A 24853-nucleotide genomic window follows, 5' to 3' on the forward strand; every position below is an offset into this window, starting at 1 on the left:
AGTATAAAAAAGATATATAGGCTGGAGCTTCAGAGCTTTCTTGCTAAGGGCTGCCCACTTGCTTCTCACACTATCACCCTCTCTCCAGATCTAAAAAAGACGGCCTCTCTCTCCCTCCTCACCGGTGGTCACAGATCCGCCGGGGAAGAAAAGGACGTGCAGTGTTGACGCACTCATCGTCGGTGAGCGAGGTCACGCACTGACGACAAGGCCGTCCTCTCAGACCAAGCGCCCGCGCGGGATGGCCTCCGTCCCCAAGCTCGCTGCCGTAGTGCGTGCGGAGGACAACGACCACGAGCGAAGCCACTTCCCGCCGACCCTCAGGTATGCTACCTCTTTTCGAACCATACCCTTATTCTATTGCCCCATCTGCCACGTCGCTGCATGTGGATCTTTTTCCACTCCACCATCTTCCCAATTTGCTATCCTCTGCTCTGCTGGTCACGCAGACGAAAGCCTTAATTTGCACTATTAAAGGAAACCCTACTTCATGCAGACTAATCCATGTCTGGGTTGAATAAGGAAAGGAAGGGAGACTGTACTGTCTAAGAGAGTAGGCATCGAACCCGCATCTAGGTTGAAAAGGGGAAAATCAATAGCTAAGGAACGAGTCTCGTGTCTCTTGGTTGAAGAAGGGTAGAAAGGCATGACAACGCAATAGAGAATGACTAGGTCGATCGGTTTGTTGTCCTCACATAGGAAAAAGGTGGTTAAACAGAACAAAAATGGGACATAATCCACATATGCTGCCTGGATATTTTTTGCTCAGGGCTACCATACATCCCTCACCACTCTATGCATCCGTGGAGACTGTACTGTCACTTTTTTGCTGTTAGTATAACGCCAGCAGTCAAGTCAAGCAATGCTACTGCTAAAGTGATGCCACATTTAACTAATGCCGCACTCAGTCTAATGCCACCGATAAATTTAAGCAATGCCATTTAATGTCACTGGATTATTTCAGGGTTAGCTGTTGATTGTGGATGTATTAAAGATTTTTCAGCTAAGGCATTCTAATGATGTTGCACAGCCAGTATACCAACGATGAAACTTGTTACTACCTTCAGATATTTGCACTGTTAATGCTTATAGATTACATACCTCACTTTCATGAGATAAGTTAATATTTTCACCTTGGAGGTATATGGTTTGCAATTTTTTTATACTGTCATTAGTTAATAATGCTATTTACCTTCAGACTTTTGTATTTGGTTTATTACTCATGCACAGCTAGTATACGAATGCTGAAATGTGTTACCTTTACATTTTGTATTGTTAATTAGTATAGAAATCTTCCAGTGCTAGAGTTTATTGAAATCTGTTCAGTAAAACCATTGTACTGTACCCTGTAATAAAATAACTACTCTACTGTTGCACTAGCCACTGGATTAGTGTATATTTGTAGTATTCGAAATTTCGAATGGTGTTGCATTAGCGTATGGACATAAATAAAGTGTGGCAAGCTTTCCCAAATATGTGCTCAAGAAAACTACTACCTGGTTTTCTAAATACTAGACGTTTGGGTACTTTAAATTGAATCGCGAAAACATCTTATATTAAGGAACAGAGGGTGTAGAGTTCACTCAAATTATCCCGGTAAAGCTAGTCACACCTTTGTTAAAATTAATGTTCATTATGTTATCGGAGGAGGTCTGTAAGTTTGTCTCTAATGCCCGTCGACTACATACCTAACATCATGATGTAATGTTAAGTCATTTCCTTTTGTACAGTGTCACTGAATTGTCAAGGCGGTGATGGCATTTTATTTTAGTTGAACTGCACAAAATATGCTTAAAAGAAGAGGAAAGGTCAGGAATCGATCATTCTTTCAGAAAGAACTATATATGCCTTTCTGACATCAGCCGTTGTTGCCTTATTTATTCCTTCAAACAGGTGGTTAGAAACAGTCTTGCTACCTTTTCCCATTAAGAAATTGGAATGCTTATATTTGTGAGTCTATGCTTCAACTAGTGCCACTTTTATAGTAATCACACTTTCAATATCTATGCAAACAGGGATGCTCGATTTTAGTGGAACTGCACAAAAAGTCCAACTGGTTCAACATTAGGAGCATGTTTTCTTCCAAACCTTTATATCCAATTGGTGGCACTATGAGCTGTTCATTACGAAGGTACATGGTTTGCTACTATCTTGCTACTCTTTTTGTACTGTCATTAGATAGTAATACTAGTGGTTTGCATGTGAATTTATTGGCAGGGTGGACCTACATTGGAGGTGCAGGACAGGATTCAATGATTGGATGCTCAATTTCGGTTGTATCGATTTCACCTCTTCCATCACTGCGAACATGGATATCCTTGGTCTGATGAAGAATAGGCGCTATATTTCTGCTCTGAACCAGCAAATCAATTCAGTATGAAATTGTCCAGGGCAAAACATGACTGTATCAAATTGTCCAGTGCAAAACATGACAGATGCTAAGCGGAAGAGACATGTTTAAACCGAAAATACAAGGTGGGGTATATGTTTACTAGCTGCTTGATATTTGTGCAGACAGAGATGTCTGCCCGTTGCTATTTGGCAAACACACAAAGTGACCGCAATTTTGGTTGAACTGCACAAGAGAATAGTATAGTCACTGCATGCAGTGCCATTTGAAAATAGACACGGAAAGATTGGATAGTCACTTCATGGACTGCAGAAAAGTAGTACCGTACTATTTATTGGCCAACACTAGGTGCTTCATTGCTTTGGTCTGATTATACAATGGGCATCATTTTGCCTAAGTTAAAGTTTGTATTCCGAAAATAGTCTCGCCGTGTGATCGAGAGAAGACCAAATCATATTGCAGTGGATGTTGCTCCATCATGTGTGGTTCATTCTCATGGTTCCAGTTGTTGGTGAAACCACTTACGTTTGCAAGAGGAATGGTAGACTTCACAAACAAATTTGTCTTTCAGTCTGTACTAAATGTGCCAAGAGAAGCATCCATGTTAGTAGGCAGAACAGATGTTTTTCTAGATCTTTGCTTTTGGAGCCACATATTTGTATATGATCTGTGAATCATTGAGATGCATTAACATGTTGATCTTATGTATGGGAATCATACTAGTTGGTTTTAGTTGCTACGCAAGATCCAAAGTGGCTGATCTTTGCTTTTGGAGCTACATATTTGTATATGATCCGTGAATCATTGAGATGCATTAACAGTTCCTTATTTTTGTTCGCTCAGTGTTTACAAGTTACTGATCGATCACTAGCTAGCCTACTAATGCGCTCCTGGTAGTTTTAGTTGCGACGCAAGATCCAAAGTGGCAGTTTTTTGAAAAAATAATGCCTACCTCTAAAGAAACTGACAAGCTGCTCTGAAAAAATGCCATGCGAATCTGAAGAAACTGCCAGCGAAAACGTTCGCAAATGCCTTATCTCCCAGCTAAAGTTCATCAACTAATGCCCTCGGCTGCGACTCGTTGCATGCTGCTCCGCGTACTGGCTGCGAGCGATTTTGAGTGCCTGCATGCAGCCGGCCGTAATTAAGGCAGCTAACTAATGCGAAAAAAGATGCTCTTTAATTGTTGCGGGCCTTTTAAATCAGTGGAATCATTATTGACAAGGAGGGAGATGATTCGAGTGCACTCGTTTGACCGTCATGCCGGCGTGCGACCCAGCACGGACGGGACGGGATGGCACAGTCATAATTTCAGTTTCTCTAGTTTTCCACGGCAAGCTGGCGCGCTAAGCCATGCCTGTTTAATTATGCATTGAATTCCGATGACCGTCGCGCTACCTTCCACCTATAAGTATTGTTTCCCGGCCTTCTATGGTGGCACCGTGACCCAACTCGCCCTATCCTCATAAGCCCCCACCGGCCCGACGTCACTCGCCACTTATCCTCGCTCTCGCCACGTCCGCCATGCCCCCGCCCGTCCGCGATAGGCGAGGCCGGAGGCGGTCACCGCCGGAACTAGTGTTCGGTTTTTCACCGGAAGGCAGACGGAGGGAGGAGGCATTCTATCGGTCTTTAGATGGCAATGCGGAGATCGAGGACTTGTTGGAGCACGACCGCCTGGCAGAGGAGCAGGAGTTGTTGGAGCGCGACTGCTTGGCAGAGGAGCGGCGTATCGCCGATTTGCGCCGGCAGCAGGACATGGAGCAGCAGCGCACCGACGCTCTGAGTCGCGAGCAGAGCGCCCGCAACTGGGCCGACTACGTGGAGGCCGGCGCCCGCCAAATAGCCCTGGAGGCTGTCGGGCACGCACGCGTTCGCGACGCTAATTTTTACTACCAACTCAACAAGTGGGTTTCCCGCTTAGAAGCCGAAGCTTCGGTGGACCACGCCGGCATGGAAAGAGCCAACGCGCGCGAGCAACGCGCCCTATCGCACCTCTGACAAGTCCGAGGCAAGGCGGAGGACGCCGGTGCCGGCGTTTAGCGTGTACCGCAGATGGCGGCCGGCATCGTCTAGTTAGCTAAGAGTAAGTTAGTACTTTACGCTACTAGAGTATTAGTGGGAGTAGATAGTTAACTTGCCTATGATGGTTGTCAACGTCGAAGTTCAGTACTTTATATGTGGATCAGACCTGTTACTTTGCTCTGAATGTTGAACTTTCCGTTTGAACGTATGGAATGGGCTGTTTTTTTTAAAATGGGTTGTATTTGTCCTCCACGGGTTTAGAGGCTGACTTGTGGGCCTACCAAGTTGACGCGTAAACAATCAGGAAATGATTGTACGTGGAGAGGATGACAGCAGGGACCCGCCAAGGTCATGGCAGTAAGCAAGCAAGTGCCTCCTTATTTCAAGCCAATAAAAAAATGGCTCCTCCTAATGGATTTCTGACATCTGGGTCCCATGCCATTGTCAACGTAGTCAATAAACGAGAGAATTGCACAACGAGCGGTTGACACCAGGGACCCAGCAGCTCGCCCAGTTATTTTTGTTTTGGGTTAATTTGATAAATGCCACTCCAAATCTGGTGTTTCTGAGAAATGCCACTGCAATTTCCAAACTTTGAAAAATGCCATTTCATGCCATTTCCAGTGGCATTTTTCGAAGTCTGGAGTGGCGTTTTTCAAAGTTTGCAAATTGCAGTGGCGTTTTCCAAAGTTTGCAAAAATTGCAGTGGCATTTTTCAAAGTTTGGAAATTGCAGTGGCATTTTTATGAATCGCCATAATTGGAGTGGCATTTATCTAATTTGTTTTTGAGACGGAAGCAGGGTGTCAACTGGGCTGTGCGGGGCACTCTGGCCTGTCTAGACAGCCTTCTCTTTTATGTTTACCACAGACCAGCCCAGTAGTTTTTTTTCTTTCTGAAAATGGCTAGCCCAGTTTTTTGTGATTTGCCAAGTAAGTCGCTTTGTCAGGCCTGTTGGGCTGCAAATCTTTCAAGACGAGGAGAGCTTCATTCGGCTGGCCGAGAAAATGGCCTATCAGTAATGAGAAATGGGTTGTACATTTTTAAAACACATCAAACCGGCAATTAGTTTCAAATTTCTTTTTTTCATTTCGAGATTTTAAATTGCATTAATTTTTATGCGTGGACAATTTGTTGGATTTTATATTGATATACATTTATTTTTAAAATCAGTTTGAATGTGACTCGAAATTTCGGGATTAAAAACAGTTCGGACCGCACCGAAATATGCAAAATTTCGTATAATTTTTTAACCGTGGCCACAATATGGGCTGTAATGCTAACAAAAAGAATATGGGCTCCAAAAAAACCTTAAGAATTAGCAAATGGGCTGTAAATTATTAGAAATAATGGCAGATGGGTTGTATGCTGTTTTCCACAGATTTGAGGCTTTCCTAAAAAAAGGTTGACGCACAAGCAGTGACTGTTGGATGTCCATCCAACGGCCGTCGTGCTTCTTCAATCTCTGCTCTTCCTGCTCCAGCCGCTCAAACAAGCGCCGGCGGGACTGCCTGCTCCCTCCTCCCCGCGGCCAGCTGTGCTGCCGCGCAGGCCTCACCGCCCCACCGTACTCCCGTCGCTGGCCTAGCCATCCCTCTACTCACCCACACCTGCTGTTATTCTCCGGCGACGGCAGACGAACCAGTAAACCCTCGTACAGTCGTACTCCCCTCCACGTGGGAAACAACTGCCGAGTCTTCCCTGCCTCCGTGTCGTTCCCTTCCTAGGCCTCGCCGTCGTCCACCGCCCTGGTGCTCTCGGCGCGGCCTGGTCAACGTGGTCAACGACCGACATGCATCTGAAGTGGACTGTACGTGGAGAGGCTGACAGCTGGGTCCACGGCCGCAAGGAAATGCCTCCTTATTACGCACAAAATAAGGATTCCTCCACCTGACATCTGGGACCCACCAAAAGGGCCTCTGTATTTCGCGAAAAAAACGTTACCGCCGCTGACAGCTCGGACCCACCAGCTATATCTTCCCACGCAAGGAAGTGCCTCCTTATTACGCACAAAAAAATGAATACTCCCCCTGCTAGCTGGGACCCAGTATAGTGGCAGGCTGACTTGGGCCTACTAAGTTGACGGGGACGGAGGGCTTTGTCAACTTAGTCAATATGCACGATTCTAGCTCCAGTGACCGTACGATGTCCATCCAATGGTCGTAGTTCTTCTTCAACCTCTGGCCTTCTTGCTCCAGCCGCCCAAACCAGCGCCGGTCGTGCCTCGTGCTCCTGCCTCCCGTGGCCGGTTGCGATGCGGCGGAGGCCTCACCGCCCCCTACTACTCCCACCGCTGGCCAGGCCATCCCTTTACTCACCCACACCCCCTGTTATTCTGCGGCGACGGCGGCCTCACACCGCAGCGAACCAGTGAACCCTCATACTCCTCTACGTGTGGGCATCCACTGCCGCGTCTTCCCTGGCTCCGCGTCGTCCCCTTCCTAGGCCTCGCCGTCGTCCACCGCCCTGGTGCTCTTGGTGCGGCGTGGTCAAGGAACGACTTCCATCGGAAGAGTACTATACGTGGAGAGGCTGACAGCTGGGTCCACGGCAGCCGCATGGAAGTGCCTCCTTATTACGCGGAAAATAATTATTCCTCCACCTGACAGCAGGGACACACCGGACGGGCCACCGTATTTGGCGAAGAAAATGTTTCCACTCTGACTGCTGGGAACCACTGGACAGGCCACCGTATTTCGTGAGAAAAACGTTCCCCCGCTGTCAGCTCGGACCCACCGGAAGTGCCTCCTTATTACGCACAAAAAAATGAATACTCCCCTGCTAGTTGGGACCCACCTTGGTGGGTGGCTGACTTGTGGTCCTACTAAGTTGACGGGGATGGAGTGCTTTGTCAACTTAGTCAATATGAACGATTCTACCTCCAGTGACCATACGATGTCCATCCAACGGCCGTAGTGCTTCTTCAACCTCCGGTCTTCTTGCTCCAGCCGCCCAAAGCAGCGTCGGTCGTGCCGCATGCTCCTGCCTCCCGTGGCCGGCTGTGCTGCCGCGGAGGCCTCACAACCCCCTACTATTCCCACCGCTGCCAGGCCCTACGGCGATGGCAGCCTCACACCGCAGCCGAACCAGCGAACCCTCGTACTCCTCTCCGCGCGGGCTTCCACTGCCGCATCTTCCCCTTCCTACGCCTCGCCATCGTCCACCGCCCTGGTGCTCTCGGCGCGGCATGGTCAACGTGGTCAAGGAACGACTTCCATCGGAAGAGTACTGTACGTGGAGAGGCTGACAGCTGGGTCCATGGCCGCAGCAAGGAAGTGCCTCCTTATTATGCGCAAAATAATTATTCCTCCACCTGACAGCGAGGACCCACTGGACGGGCCACCGTATTTCGCGAAAAAAACGTTTCCCCCTGACTGCTGGGACCCACCAGCTACATCTTCGCACGCAAGGAAGTGCGCCCGGGCAAAAAAAATGATTCGCCCCTGACTGCTGGGACCCACCAGCTACATCTTCGCACGCAAGGAAGTGCCTGACAGTCGGGACCCACCTGGCCGAAGCGTATGTAGCGTTGTCATTCTAGTCGTGAACGTGTACGTACATACTGGTCGATGTAGAGACGCGCACGTGTCGTAGTAGAGGCGCGCACGTAGCATGTACACGTACATACAGCGGCCAGTGTGCAAGAAAGAAAATACGGCCACGTACGTACATACGGGCAGGGTCTTGAACACCTACTCGCGCATACGTACGGCCAGGGCTCATGTACATGGCTGGGTCGGAACGGAGAAACTGCGTCATCGTCGTGTTCATGGGGAGCCAACCGGCTGGGTCGGAACGGAATGCGTCATCGTGTTCATCGGGAGGGCTTGGACGGAACAGCCGATGGAAACGAGGCATGGCGTACCGCAGAACGGAGGAAACAGCCTTGTGTTCGACCGGCCACGGTCAAAACGGGATCCTGTTCATCGGGAGGGGTCTGGCATACCACAAAACGGAGGAAACGGACCTCCTACGGTCGAAACGGGGGTCCTGTTGATCGGGAGGGGTGAGGTGTACCGCAAAACGGAGGAAACGGACTTGTGTTGGAGCGCTACGGTCGAAATGGGGGTCCTGTTCATCCGGAGGGGTGTGGTGTACCGCAAAACGGCACTCCACGGGATACTGTTCATCTCCACCGCCGACCCCCTCCAGCCTCCACGGGCTACTGTTCATCCACCATCGACCTCCTCCATCTTTCACCTGCGACTGTTCATCCACAGGCTCCTGTTCATCCAGCCTCCACCGCGCGCTACTCCACCGGCTACTGTTCAACCAGCCCTCTCCACGGGCTCCTGTTCAACCACCCCTCCATGGGCTACTGTTCATCCAGCCCTCCATCGTCTACTGTTCATCCAGCCCTCCACGGGGTGGTCTTGTTCATCCAGCCCTCCACGGGGTCCTGTTCATCCAGCCCCAACCGGCTCGATCGATCGGGGTCCTGTTCATCCAGAGGCAACACCACGGGGTCCTGTTCATCCACCCCCACCGGGAACTGTTCATCCAAGCCCCCCAGCAACGACCACTGTTCATCCAGAGGCAACACCACGGGGTCCTGTTCATCCACCCCCACCGGGAACTGTTCATCCAAACCCCCCCAGCAACACTCACTGCTCATCCAGAGGCAGCATCGATCGGCTTCAGTTAGCAGCAGTAGCAAAGGAATCGCTCGATCGGGTTCAGTTAACAGCCATCAATCGATCGCTCGGGTTCAGTAACGCGTAGCCTGCAGTGCAATCGCTCGGGTTCAGTTAGAGCCCAACGCCTCACACCCACGTGCGTGCGTGTATGAGAGAAACGCGCATCGCTCGGCCCCGACCACCCACCGTAAACCGGGAACACCCCGATATTTTCCTCGCCCTCGCTTCTACCACGGTTTTTTCTGTCATGGACGGCCCAAAGAATGTCATGCAGCTGCCTCTCCGGCCCGCCCAGGATGAAAAGCCCATTTTCTGTCATGATTTTTTGTCATAGAAGTAGGACCCCACCACATCTATGATGATACCGGGTTTTGTCACAATTATCATCATAGAAGTGTCATAAGTATGACAGAAAAAAATTTCGTTCGGCCCAAAATGTCACGGATGTGTCCTTTTTTTTGTAGTGATACCTTCGCTCCTGACATTGATCCATCAAACCTTATTAATGATGAAGTTGTGTTTAGAGCGTTGACCGGTATCAACTGGGCTACGCCTGACTTCCAGCTGATGGATAAGCAAGGAGCTGAAGATGAAGAAGAGGTGCAGGATGACCCGGAGGCTTCAACCCGCCAACAGTCATGAGCCGGTTTATTAAGCAGAATACTTTGCTGTGTTGACATCTCCAAAACACTTATTCTCGTTGGGCCATCAGATGCCTTGTAATAGGTTAGTTAAACCCTTGATCTGTCGTGCCATCGTGCATGTTTTGTTTACACAACACTGCTGATCTGCCAATTGAAGATCTGCCACTTATGCTCACCGTTTCATCAAATATGTTTACCAGATTTATTATTTTACCTGCACACAAACAAATCACAAGTTCTCTGGCGGATTACCCCATAGCGGGTCATAATACCCAATAAAAAAACCACTGGTGACTAAAACAGTCCATAACCAGGGCCGGTTTAACCATAACCTTTATATAATAATAACAAAATATCATACCTGTGATATTTGCTCACACTGCCGGCTTATCATACCTGTGCAGTAAGGGTCACAACCAAGAAATGGAGCGCACAATGCTCTGTTCAATTGACTTATACTGCTGGCTTACAACGCCGTATACAGCAAGGGGTAATATCCCAAAACTTAGAGCACAACGCTTCTAAGTATATAAAATCCTCATACATGGGCAACTTATAGTCCAAAACCCGGTTGGGTCAATAAACTCCGGATAAATTCATATATGAACCATAAGGCATCATAGCCCTCATCGATATTCAACCATGTATTAACATGTCACAATAGATGAACCTCAAAAAATGCTCAAATCAAATATAAATCAAAAGACAAAAACAAGGCTTTCAGAGGCTGCCAAACCTTCAAGTCAAGTGCTTTCAAAGGGCCGCACAACCACTGAGTTAAACCTTCATGCAACCTTATAAGCCGGGCCTCACATGACCAATTGTCGTTTTAACTTTGACAAGTTCAGGGTCTGTATAAGATTGACTGTCAAAAGTACGGCGAGTCATTCCAGTCAATCTGCGCGGAGTGGCAGACTTAAAAAGGCAGGATAACCCGGGTTTTTAGGTGAATACACCTGGCTTCCAAGCCTGGCTTCCAAGCCTATTACAAGGGTCATAAAAACTCTTGTCCGTTGAACAAAGAGCCCCCAAGTAATATTTCATTCCAGGCGTACAAGCCGGATCAATAGGGTAATCATAGCTATGCTCAATGAGCAGGAAGCCCCCAAGTATTTTGCAATCATGGCGTACAAGCCGGATCAAAAGGGTAGTCATAGCTATGCTCAAGGAGCAGGAAGCCCCCAAGTGACCCTATGAAGTGATAAAAAAGACTCATTATTCTCAAAAATGAAATGACAGAGGCCCTGAATTATCAGGGATGCTGGCTTTATTATATTCATCATAATATATACATTGTCAAAATATGTACATCACAAGAGCCGGTGGCTCAAGTATAGTAAGGCCGAAGATGAGCAATATTCCACGGCCGGCGGGTTTCCTCCTCCGACGTGCGTGAGTCCTTGTGGCCTCGAATATCGATAAGGTAATATGACCCATTGTTCAGATTTTTGCTGACCACAAAAGGCCCTTCCCAAGGTGGGGATAGTTGTATATCAGTCTGATCCTGGATAAGCCGGAGCACCAAGTCACCTTCCTGAAAGGTTCTGGTTTTAACCCGGCGGCTGTGATAACGGCACAGATCTTGCTGGTAAATCGCCGAACGAGCCGCCGCAAGGTCACGCTCTTCATACAACAGGTCAAGTGCATCTTGACGTGCTTTTTCATTATCAGCTTCAACATAAGCCGCCACACGGGGCGAGTCGTGACGGATGTCACTAGGGAGAACCGCCTCTGCTCCGTAAACCATGAAGAAAGGCGTGTAACCCGTAGATCTGTTGGGGGTAGTATTGATACTCCATGACACTGAGGGCAACTCTTCCACCCAACAACCCGGCGTCCTCTGCAAAGGAACCATAAGCCGGGGCTTGATGCCTCTCAAAATCTCTTGATTGGCTCTCTCAGCTTGACCATTGGACTGGGGGTGATCCACTGATGATACATCAAGTTGAATATGCTCTCATTGACAAAACTCATTCATAGCACCCTTGGACAGATTAGTGCCATTATCAGTTATAATGTTGTCGGGAAAGCCAAAACGGAAAATCACCTTTTTGATGAATTGAACCGTCGTCGCCCTGTCACACTTACTAACCGGCTCTGCTTCAACCCACTTTGTAAACTTGTCAACTGCCACCAAAAGGTGGGTCTTTTTATCCTTGGACCTTTTGAAAGGCCCAACCATATCAAGCCCCTAGACTGCAAACGGCCAGGCAATTGGAATCATCCTCAATTCCTGAGCCGGCTCATGAGCTCGTCGACTCGTCGTGAAAATTTCTGACAACCATCACATTTACTGACCAAATCTTCTGCATCAGCATGAGCCGTCAGCCAATAAAATCCGTGACGGAAAGCCTTGGATATGAGAGACTTAGAGCCGGCATGATGACCACAATCTCCTTCATGAATCTCTTGTAAAATCTCATAGCCTTCCTCGGGAGAAATGCAACGTTGAAACGCCCCTGTGACACTGCGATAATGCAACTCTCCATTGACAATAGTCATTGACTTAGACCACCGGGTTATCTGCCTGGCCAAAGTTTCATCCTCAGGTAACTCGCCCCGGGTCATATAAGCCAAATATGGAACTGTCCAATCAGGAATAACATGAAGAGCTGCCACCAATTGTGCTTCCGGGTCAGGAATAGCTAGATCTTCCTCTGTAGGCAATTTGACTGAAGGGTTATGCAAAATATCCAGGAAAGTGTTAGGTGGCACCGACTTACGCTGGGACCCTAACCGGCTCAAAGCATCAGCCGCCTCATTTTTCCTGCGATCAATATGTTCAACTTGACAACCTTTGAAGTGACCAACGATAGCATCAACCTCTCAGAGATAAGCCGCCATCAGTGGATCCTTGGAATCCCAAGTGCCAGAAACTTGCTGAGATACCAGATCTGAGTCGCCGAAACACCTCACCCGACTTAAGTTCATCTCCTTAGCCATCCAAAGACCATGGAGCAAGGCCTCATACTCAGCTGCATTGTTAGTACAAGGGAACATCAACCGGAGAACATAAGAAAATTTATCACCTCGTGGGGAAGTCAAGACAACTCCAACCCCCGAGCCCTCCAACTGCCTGGATCCGTCAAAGTGAATAGTCCAATATGTGTTATCCGGCTTCTCCTCAGGCATCTGCAGGTTTGTCCAATCATTTATGAAATCCACAAGTGCTTGAGACTTGATGGTTGTGCGAGGCATATACTTCAAACCATGAGGTCCAAGCTCAATGGCCCACTTGGCTACCCGACCTGTGGCTTGTTTGTTTTGAATAATATCCCCTAAAGGAGCAGAACTAACCATAGTGATGGGATGACCCAGAAAATAATGCTTGAGATTTCGACTAGCCATGAACACCCCATATACAAGCTTCTGCCAATGCGGATACCTCTGCTTGGACTCAATAAGCACCTCACTGATGTAGTAAGCCGACCGCTGAACCGGATGCTCCTTGCCTGATTCCTTCCTTTCCACCACAATGGCTACGCTAACATCTCGGCTGTTGGCAGCCACATATAACAACAAAGGCTCTTTGTCAATGGGAGCAGCAGAACCGGCGGCTCAGCCAATTGTTTCTTCAAGGCCTCAAATGCCTGATCAGCAGCATCACTCCAGACAAAGTGATATGTCTTCTTCATCATCTGGTACAGAGGGATACCCTTCTCACCCAACCGGCTTATGAATCGGCTTAAGGCCGCAATACGACCCGCCAAACGCTGAACATCATTGATACATGCCGGTTTAGCCAGAGAGGTCATAGCCTTTATTTTCTCTGGGTTAGCTTCAATACCCCGTTCCGAAACCAGAAAACCCAAGAGCTTGCCAGCTGGCACACCAAAGACACACTTGGCCGGGTTAAGCATCATTTTCTAGACCCGGAGATTGTCGAAGTTCTCCTTCAAATCATCTATCAGGGCCTCCTTCTTCCTGGACTTCACCACAATATCATCCACATAAGCATGAACATTACGCCCGATTTGATTATGAAGGCAATTCTGCACACACCGCTGGTAAGTCGCCTGGGCACTCTTGAGGCCAAAAGGCATAGACACATAGCAGAAGGCTCCAAAGGGGGTGATAAAAGTTGTCTTCTCCTGGTCCTTAACTGACATCTTGATCTGATGACAACAAGAATAAGCATCCAAAAAACTCAAATGCTCACAACCCGCCGTAGCATCAATAATCTGATCAATACGGGGAGAGCAAAGGGATCAGTCGGACATGCTTTGTTTAAGTCCGTGTAATCCACACACATACGCCATGTGCCATTTTTCTTAAGTACCACCACCGGGTTAGCCAACCACTTAGGATGAAATACTTCAACGATAAACCCAGCCGCCAAGAGCCGGACCACTTCTTCACCAATAGCCTTGTGCCTCTCTTCATTGAAACGGTGAAGGAATTGCTTGACCGGTTTAATCTTTGGATCAATATTGAGAGTGTGCTCAGCGAGTTCCCTCGGTACACCTGGCATGTCTGAAGGCTTCCATGCAAAGATGTCCCGGTTCTCACGGATGAACCCGATGAGCGCACTTTCCTATTTCGGATCCAGATTAGCACGGATGCTGAACTGGTTAGATGAATCGCTAGGAACGAAGTCAACTAGCTTAGTGTCATCTGCCGACTTAAACTTCAACAAGGGGTCGTGCTCTGTGGTTGGCTTCTTCAAGGACGTCATATCCGTCGGGTCAACATTATCCTTGTAAAATTTCAATTCCTCTGTTGCACAAACAGACTCAGCGTAAGCATCATCGCCTTCTTCACACTCTAAGGCTATCTTGCGACTTCCATGCACTGTGATAGTTCCCTTGTGACCTGGCATCTTAAGCTGCAAATAAACATAACAAGACCTTGCCATGAACTTAGCGTAAGCCGGCCGCCCAAACAGAGCATGATAAGGGCTCTTGATTTTAACCACTTCGAAGGTCAACGTCTCAGATGTTGAATCATACTCATCTCCAAAGGAAACCTCCAAAGATATTTTGCCCACTGGATATGCCGACTTACCAGGCACCACACTGTGAAAAACAGTGTTCGACGGCTTAAGATTTTTGTCGGTCAATCCCATTCGACGAAAAGTACCATAGTAAAGGATATTGATGTTGTTGCCTCCATCCATGAGTACTTTAGTGAACTTGTACCCTCCAACCTGAGGCGCCACCACCAGCGCCAAGTGACCTGGATTATCAACCCGGGGCGGGTGATCCTCACGGCTCCAGAGAATAGGGTGTTCAGGCCATCACAAGTAACGGGGAACCGCCAGCTCAACGGCGTTTACTGCCCTTTTATGGAGCTTCTGATCCCGCTTGCATAAACTCATGGTGAAGACGTGGTACTGCCCACTATTCAACTGCTTCGGGTTACTCTGATAACCAGACTACTGCTGCTGAGCCTCCTGACAGACTTTTGATTATAACTACCCTGATTGCCTTGGCCTTGAAAACCAGAATTTGAACCGCCACCACCATAACCCGGACCATAAGAGCCGGAACCTAAGCCGCCGTTCGGCCCATGATTGTTCTGGAAATTTTTTGACTTTCTGTACTCCTTCATAATGAAGCAATGCTTCCAGAGGTGAGCGGACGGCTTTTCTCGTGTACCATGCTTCGGGAAGGGCTGATTCATCAGCTCCTCAAGATTGAAATTTGGCCCTCCAAACCGAGGAGGTGGCTTTCCCTTACGATGCTGACCATTATTCTGCGTATTGGTGTTAGCCACAAAATCCAAATTACAATCAGCTTTACGCTTACCGTTGCCCCCCTGACTTGCCGGGTTATGCTGCTGCCCTTTGGTGTTGCTACTCTTCTTCCCCTTTCCCGGCCTTTCATCATCAGACTCGGGGTCCTTGGTACTATTAGAGCTGGCATACTTGACCAGAGCCGCCATTAGCTCCCCCATGTCACTGCAGTGGCATTTGAGCCGCCCCAGCTTCTGCTTAAGAGGCATAAAACGGCAGTTTTTCTCCAACCTTAGAACTGCTGAACCGGCATTGATACGATCCGATGAGTGCAGGATGGCTGAGACCCGGCGCACCCAATGGGTTGTTGACTCGCCCTCTTCTTGGACACAGGAGTCCAAATCCACAATTGACATAGGCTGCTTGCACGTGTTTTTAAAATTCTGGATAAACCAGGCTTTTAACTCGGCCCATGATCCAATGGAGTTGGCAGGCAGCCCTTTCAACCAAGTACGGGCTGTCCCATCCAACATCATAGTGAAATACTTAGCACATGCAGCATCTCCAACATCCAGCAGCTCCATTGCCATATCATAACTAGCAACCCAAACTTCAGGGGGTTGATCTGCTGTGTAGTTAGGCACCTTACGAGGACCCTTGAAATCCTTGGGCAAACGCTCGTTACGCAGAGTCGGCACTAAACATGGCACACCCAAGGTTCTAGAGGTCATGCCTGCCTCCACCGAAGTTGTCGGATAAGCCGGAGAATATTGATGAGCCGCTTGCTGAGCCGCCAGCTCGGCCTCCCGACGCGTTCTGCCCTGATCCACCAGAGCCTGAGCATTGGCACCACCGCGCGCCGGGTCATGTCCACGAGGCTGGTTACGGTGTTGTTCACTGCTTGAAACCGCCGGTGATTCAATGTGCCTGCTGTAACTCCGGCTCGGACGAGGGGTTGAGTGAATCCGCTCGCGACTATAAGAATAAGCCGCCTGCTGAGCCATAGCTGTCTGAAGAAGTACCCTGGCCCGCCGTGTCTCTATCGCTGTTGGAGACTCGCCTTCAACTGGTAGAGCCGCCAATCGCGATGCCACAGCAATCATATTGTCCAAAGGGTTAGAATAATGACCCGGTGGCGTTGAAACATGTTGAGGCAGGGTATTATTCACATGTGGAGAGCCCACCGTGCGTGGCTGAACCGGCGCTCCCGCTCCAGGCGCTTCAACCATCCGGTTTACCACCGGCGGGTCACTGGTCCCTGCTCCAGGCATGTTGAAGAGGTTCCTTGGCTCATAAACCGGGGGTAGATGACTCCGGTGTCTCCTCCTCATGACCTCATTTGAAGCGTTCTGATCCAACGTGAGCCGGAAGGAATCTGCTTGGATCCGCTGTGCCCGAGCATCCAAGACAGCCCGTTTTGCACCCATCCTAGCGTTCTCAGCCACCAGCTCTTCCTTGGCTTGAGCTATCTCATCTCGCAGCTTAGCCACATCCACCTTGTGTTGTTCCTGGTTGTCCGGGGTTACCTCCACTCCCATCAGAGTCGCCAGACCCTCTAACAATTCGGTGAGAACTTGAGCCGGCGGGCGCGCAGAGCCGCTAGCACCAGCCGCCTCCGCAGCCATTCAACTGGAGATCATAGCCGCGGCGGTTGTTGAACCAAGCGTCGGTTGTGTACCGGCCATGAAGATCGCAACCCTGTTCGGCGGCTCGTAGGGGTCCGGAATACCGTCACCATCAAAATAGCCCCCAAGCCGGCCGTCTTGCAGTTGATACAATGAATTAGTCTCACCCGTGGAGGACTCACCATCAGAATAGATGGTCGTCTCACCGCCAGATACAGATCCATCTTCAGTTTCCGCCCCATGGATGAAACCAACAAAGGCACGCTTCACGGCGGGTTGAACTCGGGCGGGTCGCGCACGCTGAGCCGTCTCGAGGATGTCGGTGCAGATGTCCGGCTCAGGGCCCGGTTCGCCGATCTTGCCGATGAAGATGTGGATTTCGCCAAAGGGAACCCGGTACCCGTACTCGATTGAGCCGGCCTCGGGGCCCCAGCCTGCATCGTCGATGTAGAGCTTGCTGCGACGACTCTTGGTCATCCGGCCCACAGCGTATCCCTTGTTCCCTTCAAAGCTGCCCTGTAAGAACTCGAAACCACCGTGTGCTGGCCCCACGGTGGGCGCCAACTGTCGTGGAATTGTCACGGCAGATGTCCTAGCAGAAGGACTTAGTCGTGGAGCCATCACAACTAGGTTAGTTTAAAGGGGTTAAACGGGACAAAGGACACAAAGATTTTATACTGGTTCGGCCCCTTGCGGTGAAGGTAAAGGCCTAATCCAGTTTGAGGTGGTATTGCTTAGGTTCCGATTACCAGGGAGCGAATACGCTTGACCTAGTTCTTGATCTCTTGTCTCTTGCCCTAAACCGCCGCCGGGTCGTCCCTTTATATACATAGGTTGACGCCCGGCGGCTCAGGAGTCCCGGCCGGCTCATACACAACGTGTTCGGCTCGGTGACTAATTACACTTGCCTTACGATACAAGTTATACATACATGGCGGTTCATCCTCCTGGGCCTTAAATCACCTCTCGGCCTTGGGCCATCATCCGGCTCGTATGATCCGCCATCTTCATTGGTAAGCCATCAGTGGTATAACCAGGCCCCTCCTGGGCGGTTTATACCCAATAGTTATATCCCCAACAGCCGTAGCAGTAGGTGGCCACCTGCGCTACTGCTAGGCCAAAAACCAGCGCTATTGCTAGGCTTTTCCCTAGTAGTGTCTCTCACCTCCTCGGTGTATGCGACGTGTCGATGCGCATCGCGAGACCTCCCCTCCAACGGAACAACTAGCACAAACGTGACAGGGGAAGCAAATCTGGACTCCCTCACCGAGTACATCAGAATCACGTACCAGGCGCGAGTCAAGGCAGTGTCCCTCTTCGTTGTTGAGAAGGAGCGAGGCATCGGGGTCTGCTCGTCGGAGGAGCGCACCTTGCCGGTAGGTCAGAAAGCCGGGTGCCCGAAGGTCAGAGACGAAGTGCGCCGACCACCGCGAGTCGCATGAAGGCGACACGGTCGCTTCACACGTCATCCGAGCGGTCCATAGGAACATTTTAGGTTTCTTTGTGAAACCTTCTAATATGAGTTTGATGAAAACGGTTCCAAATGGAAACAAAAAAAGTAAAGTAATGTGTATTGATTATCCCAAAGGTAGAGTGCAGAAACAAAGCAAAAATGTACAAAATAAACATACAGAAACTGATTTCAGGTATAAACGAAGGCTACAAGACTACGTGGAAAAAATTCATCGTCCTACAAGAGCACTGCAATGTTAGTGACCGTGGAAAGGAAAATCAAGAATAATGATCAATGAAAAATGACATCTGAAAAATTAGTAAAAGATCAAGAATAATGATCAATGAAAAATGATATCTAAAGAATTAGTAACAAAGTAACGTGTTGAATGCAAGATTAAAGACTAAGAAACAAAACGAAGAAAAGGAATGAGGATCTGAAAAGGGGGAACCTAAGAATACACGATGACTAATCAAGTGAACAGAAAGGGCATATGAAAACCTGAACTACTGTACCGAATAATAACTGGGCTACTATACTGAAGAAAATGATTAAACTTCTTTTGGCGAATTGAAGAAAATGATTAAACTGGGTAAAAAGAGCTTAATGGACTGAAGAGTGGAAACTGAATAAATAAATAAATAGTAGAAGAAAAGACCTCTTAGTTGAAGAGTGGATTCCAAAGAGAAACTGGTAACTAAGAATAAGCGACATGGAGACTACAGAAAGAAGAAACAAACTAATGTGCTATGCCCGTAATTTGAATAGATATAAGAGTAAATTGAAAATAGGCATGTGCTATGGCCGTAAAAAACATGTATTCATATCCATAATTGAAATTGGGTGGTAGGAAGGAGGGAGATAGGTAAAAAGTGCACGATTGTCCCATTACTCAGCTCACACTTGGACTGATACCTGAAGAAACAAATACACTGAAAACTGGTAAAAAGAAATCAACTGAAAAGCTGAAGACTAATGAGTACCCATGTAGCATCTTAGAAATCTAATGCATGACTGCCACGCTTATACTAAAGACTACTAGTCGAAGGCACGTGCTTTGCACGTGTGCGTTGTTAACTAAAATTTCCATGCAAACAAGAAAATTTTAAATACAAAATGAAGCACTATTTATATGGAGTTTTAGCTTCACACTCTCTTGCCGAGTTACAATGTTGATGAAGAAATTTGATTCTTATGTTTCCAAAACATGCCAAGAGTAATTTTGGTTAACAATTGACAAACTTACAGTTATAATATTTTCAAAACAGTAAGTCACATCGTGGGACCAAATTTGTTAAAAAAATAATCATCTGCATGCATTGTACATTACCGTTTTTTAGGGTCATTGTACATAACTTAGACGTAGACGGAATGTAATGCATTCTAAAATGCATACCCAATACTTAGGGCTTCACAAAATAAATGGGTATGTATCATCGTAAAATTCATGAGAATAGCCGTTCAGCTCATTGACCTTATGTTTTTTCTAACAGACCGGTCGACCTTTTTTAGGGGATACCCCTCGACCTTTTTGTTTTCCCCTTTTGCGTCCTGCATTACCGCCTAGGCTAAAATGTGGTTTTGGGCTAACAGCCCAACGCTCGGCTGTATGGAGCGGTACTCAGAAACGCCAACACAGGTCAGTTCTCTGAACCTAAAAAAAAAGGTCAGTTCTCTGAAAAAAAAGGTCAGTTATCTGCCTCTGTCTGTCGACCGGAGCGGCACCGCGCCGCCGCCCCTCCTCCCATCTCTGGCCCCGCGACCCGCCGAACGCCGACCGAAGGACTGCGAGGGCGTCGGGGCAGCGCACAACCCGAACACCCGGCAATCGTGCTTGCCTCGCCCAGCCCAATCGTCACGAGCATCCATGGCGGCGCCTGAATCCGGCAGCCACGGCCGCAAACAGCACACGCCGGCAGGCGGCACACTTCACGCCTCCACAGCTCCTCCCCTATTGCGCCGGCGAGTAGCACCGACCGTAGCATCACTACATCAACATACGGTACTCTGCAGGCAGCAGCACCGTGAGTACTTCAACTTCTCTGAATTTCTGATTTTCTCCAATTAAAGAACGGAGATAAGATTGATCAGTGTGAATTGCTATTTTGCAAGTGTGAAAATTTGTTGATTTGTAGGTTCCAAAAATAAAGAACAAGTCTGGTGATTGAAATGTTTGTGCACCCATTCCTCATTCCTTTTGCTTACAAAAGAAATATCATGGAGTTAAACTGTAAGTTTCCATGTTCCTTCAATGTAACTAAATTATTAGATGTTGCCACTTATTAAGAATAATTTGTAGGTTCGTCGTCATTATTGTGAATTTTCATGTCTTATATTTGTAGCTTCTGCAGGTGTTATGTCAAGGTATCACCATGGCGAGATCCCCTTTGCTGCTAACCAGGAACTTGAGAATTGTTTCGATGCTGAAAACTATAAGTGAGAGCACTCTGAAGTTTGATGTGCACTTGACGCTGGATCATTGGACTTCCCCTGTTGAGTTCGAATTTGATTCTGCTAATTCTGATGTAGCGCCAGCATGTAACAACATCTATGCTGATGTTCGCAAATTTCCTTCTTGGATTATCTTCTGTGTAAGTTCCTGCAAATTGGTATAGGTGCAGTGCACTGGCTCATGGTCTTGCTGCCCAGGCGCATCAGATTTGGTAATCTATGGATGGGGAATGTCCCTCCATTGTTGAATTGGCTTGTAATGACTATGTAACTCTGATTCCGTATGACCATTCAAAAAAAGAAAAAGGAAACTGATCTGTGCCCACTTCTGTTGACGGAATGTTTCTGTTGTATGCTAAAACTGAAAAATGTCTGTTTCTTGCATATACTTGTGAAGCCCAATGGCTATCATAAAAAATGATATGTGCTCACTTATGTTGCTGGTTTCCTGTTATAACTGAGAAAGGAATGGTAAATCTACAGATTGAAGTACTTTATATGCTAGAACATTACCCCTGCAAACATATCTTTTGGTCTACAATTTTCACAAGTACAGGCTAATGGCCAAAACCCTATCTAATATTATTTTTCCTGGGTACTATTTACATGAATACAGCCATATTAGAAACATCACGCTGCAGTACACGGCATGTACATGGTTATACCAAAACATCCCTGTAGACAATATTTTTGTACTTTTCCCTGATGGGTCAATATCCTTATTTGGCCTTGCAAGTATTCTAGTTGTTTGTCTTGATATCCCTCTAGACAAAGCAACATTGTGCACAGAGATGCAAGCCATGTGCGATTTATTGTATCGTGAGCCTGTGTGAGCATGGAATTTACTATCCGTAGTGTCTGTTGTCTATATATACAGAACATTCCCTAAAAGCACTTAAATTTGGTGAATTTCTGAGCACTATATGATAAATAAATATTATAATCTGAAATTAGGGGCTTTGGCACAGCAATTTTCAACTTTGTTAGTAATATTTATACAATGCCACTATGAGAGATTACAAAAGAAATGTCTTGTTCCTGCAGCCTTGTAAGCGAACAAATTCACTATAGTTGAAGAGAAATAATAGTACGATTGCTCCTCAAAGTTCCAGTCTGAAATCCATCGGCTGCAAACCATATAGCCTTGAGCCAACAATAAAAAAAAATCTAGACGTGCAAGAGTAAGCCACAACCTGAATATCAATCAAAGGGACATATCAAAATACACTCGCTTGCACTTCTGGAACTGGAACTGGCAATAGAACAATAGGCCAGAGAGTATAAGAAATTGCTTTAGCAATTCATTAATACATTGAAAAAGGGTCTTCAAGGATGGGGCAACCACCAATCAAGATTTTAGAATGGGAAAAATCTAGATAGACAATGTTTGTTGAATGTATATGATTGATGACTGGCATGTCTGCTAGGTTCTTCTTTTTTTTGCGAATTACATGGTAGGTTCACAATACAATGCATGTTTTTTAAGCAACGGTGTGAGAGTATTTGCAAACAAAATCCCTTGGTTTAGTCTGCTTACACAAATAAGTTGATATGACAAAGCTGTAGTTGCAAGCATCAGCCAATGGAAAAGAAACCTCAATTATTGAGTAAAAGGTGGCATTAAAGTAAAATAATACAACTTAAGTCGACAATAAACCTAGCTTAGAACAGGCTCCAGTAGAAGTGGTTGTGTTGCTAATCTATCTAAGCATCAAAATTTCATAATGAACAACTTTACATAAGCAAATTTAAGAAAACATGTAAGTAAAGAAGCATTGGCATTGTGAGAACTATGAGGTTGCAAACCTGACGTATAATGGAACAAATTGGCCCAATCTTGCCTGTAGCAAGCAGCTCTTGCTAGTAATCATCCTAGTGTTGTAATACATTTAGCAAGCAGCTCTTCCTAGGGATTTCGTAAATGAATAATTGGCATTCTAATGCAAATCTGACAAACCACAAATGACCTGAAGTGTGGTATATGTTTACATACTTGACCTGATCCTATTCATTGAAAAAACAAGTCTTCAACACTAAGATACATACCGATCATGATCTAGGTGCACCAACTTCAAAACATTGGCTACAAACAATGGAAAAAAGATTAATTAAACATGCTACATTTTTAGAGAAAAGGTGCCGGCCGAGCCCGAGAAGAGCTTGAACCTAGCCCGACTTTGAATTAACAAAGCCGTCAACCGGCCAGGATCACATGGAAGCAACATACACAAAGGGAGAAAGCGGAAAAATGGGATACAAGGTGCAAAGAAGAACATATCTAAGGCAACAACCAGCAGGCAAGAACACACCACGCCGCTGCCAACGACCGCCGCTACACCTACACCAGCTAACCTACTAAGGCCACGGGAGGAGGGCACCACCGTGCGAGTATTGTGCTACCGAAGGGCCAAACAAGGCAACAAACATGCTACCTTGAGCATATAAAGCTTCAGGATGCAACGACATTCAAAGATTCAGGCCATTTCCAGTTATAACCATTTCAATTCAACCAACAGAAATTATAGATTAACATGGCATCAGCTGCACCCACCTTTTGGGTTATTTCACAGTCAACCACAATAGATTGTGCCAAGAGATTTTTATAGCACCATACTTTGGGTATAAAGGAAAGAAGCCAAACTAATATTGAAGATAGTTATTTGCCCTAGTGCATATTCGCTAGGAAATTGTGGTGACGAATATGGTGGAGAAACGCGAGGTCTTTTCTACGATGCCTGTGCACTGGGTGATTATTGTGATATGCATGCCCTACTAACATTTTTTATCTTATTTGCTTAAACTAAACACCCAATCTTCAGAGCTGCAAACCCTTAAACCAATTGATTACCCTGGTATGTTATATATAGAGCTGCAAATCAACGGCTAGTTCACTTACAGGTTTATATAGAGAATGGAAACTACATATATATAGCATCTGAGTGCCTCTGAACTAAACTGATCTCTATCTTGACCATCTCTTTGTCCTGTCAAATTGGTTCACATTTTTTTTATATTGAAACTATTTGGTTCACTCAAGATAATCACACCACCGATACCTCCTACCAAATCACAATAAGATGCTTAAGTCACACTTATAATCCCACGCCGAATCACATCAGGAACACAACTACATACAACGCTAATTGGAAAAAGAATGAAAATGCAGAATATTTTATCTTGTTTCCTTGTCTCTTATTATCCTGCCATCAGTGGCCAGACATGGGAACAATGGCGGTGACATTTGGACGGCAATGCGGCGTCTGGGGAAGGCGCCCGGTTGCAAGGTACGCTCGACAACCGGGACGGCGACCACCTGGCAGGGGTGAGGTGGTCGTCGTGAGCCGCTGCTCCGGATCTGCCGAGGTTGGGGTTCAGGTTGAGTGATGCCGGAGAACCCGTAAATTTCCCCTCGCATCTGTCCGCAGACAGGGGAACCAATCCGTGGACACGAATGATGACGCCATCCAACCGTAGCCGCATACATTCAGTCTTTCTCTCTTTTTTTAAGTCCGCACGATCAAATAGCCGCATGCAAAGTGTACAGACGTTCAAATAGCCGAATGCAACAGTAGTTCAAATTTAAAAAAGATCTAGTATTATATCCCAACATTGTTTTTCCCTTTGACCGCCCACTGACGCTCAATCAGATCTTCCTTCAGCTGCTCGTGAGTTGGTCGATGCCGAATTTGTTGATGCATTTGAATAAACTCTTCAATTGTGGTCGGCTTCTAGTTTGGAAGTTGCATATGATCACCCATGTTTTCAAATTCTAGAAATGCGGCAGCATCATCACCCTCATTCTCGACGATCATGTTGCGCATGATCACACAATATGTCATCACCTCCCAGAAGGTCTCCGAATCCCATTGTTTAGCAGGTTCATGAACAACTGCAAAATGGGTCGTCCGACGATCCGTCTCATTGGAGTACTCTTCCTCGTCCGACGAGTCGTCTCATCGGAGTACTCATCCTCGTCCGACGAGTCGTCTCATCGG

General features: G+C 47.1%; 1 long non-coding RNA gene across 1 annotated transcript; it reads left to right on the forward strand.

The window, feature by feature from the left end:
• Positions 1–20041: 20041 nt before the first annotated feature.
• Positions 20042–21173, forward strand: LOC123075086 (uncharacterized). Its single transcript, XR_006436095.1, has 3 exons — positions 20042–20431; positions 20543–20637; positions 20759–21173. It is a non-coding gene; the product is annotated as an uncharacterized lncRNA (long non-coding RNA).
• Positions 21174–24853: the final 3680 nt, after the last annotated feature.

This window comes from Triticum aestivum, chromosome 3D (genome assembly GCF_018294505.1).
Source record: "Triticum aestivum cultivar Chinese Spring chromosome 3D, IWGSC CS RefSeq v2.1, whole genome shotgun sequence".
Classification (NCBI taxonomy): domain Eukaryota; kingdom Viridiplantae; phylum Streptophyta; class Magnoliopsida; order Poales; family Poaceae; genus Triticum; species Triticum aestivum.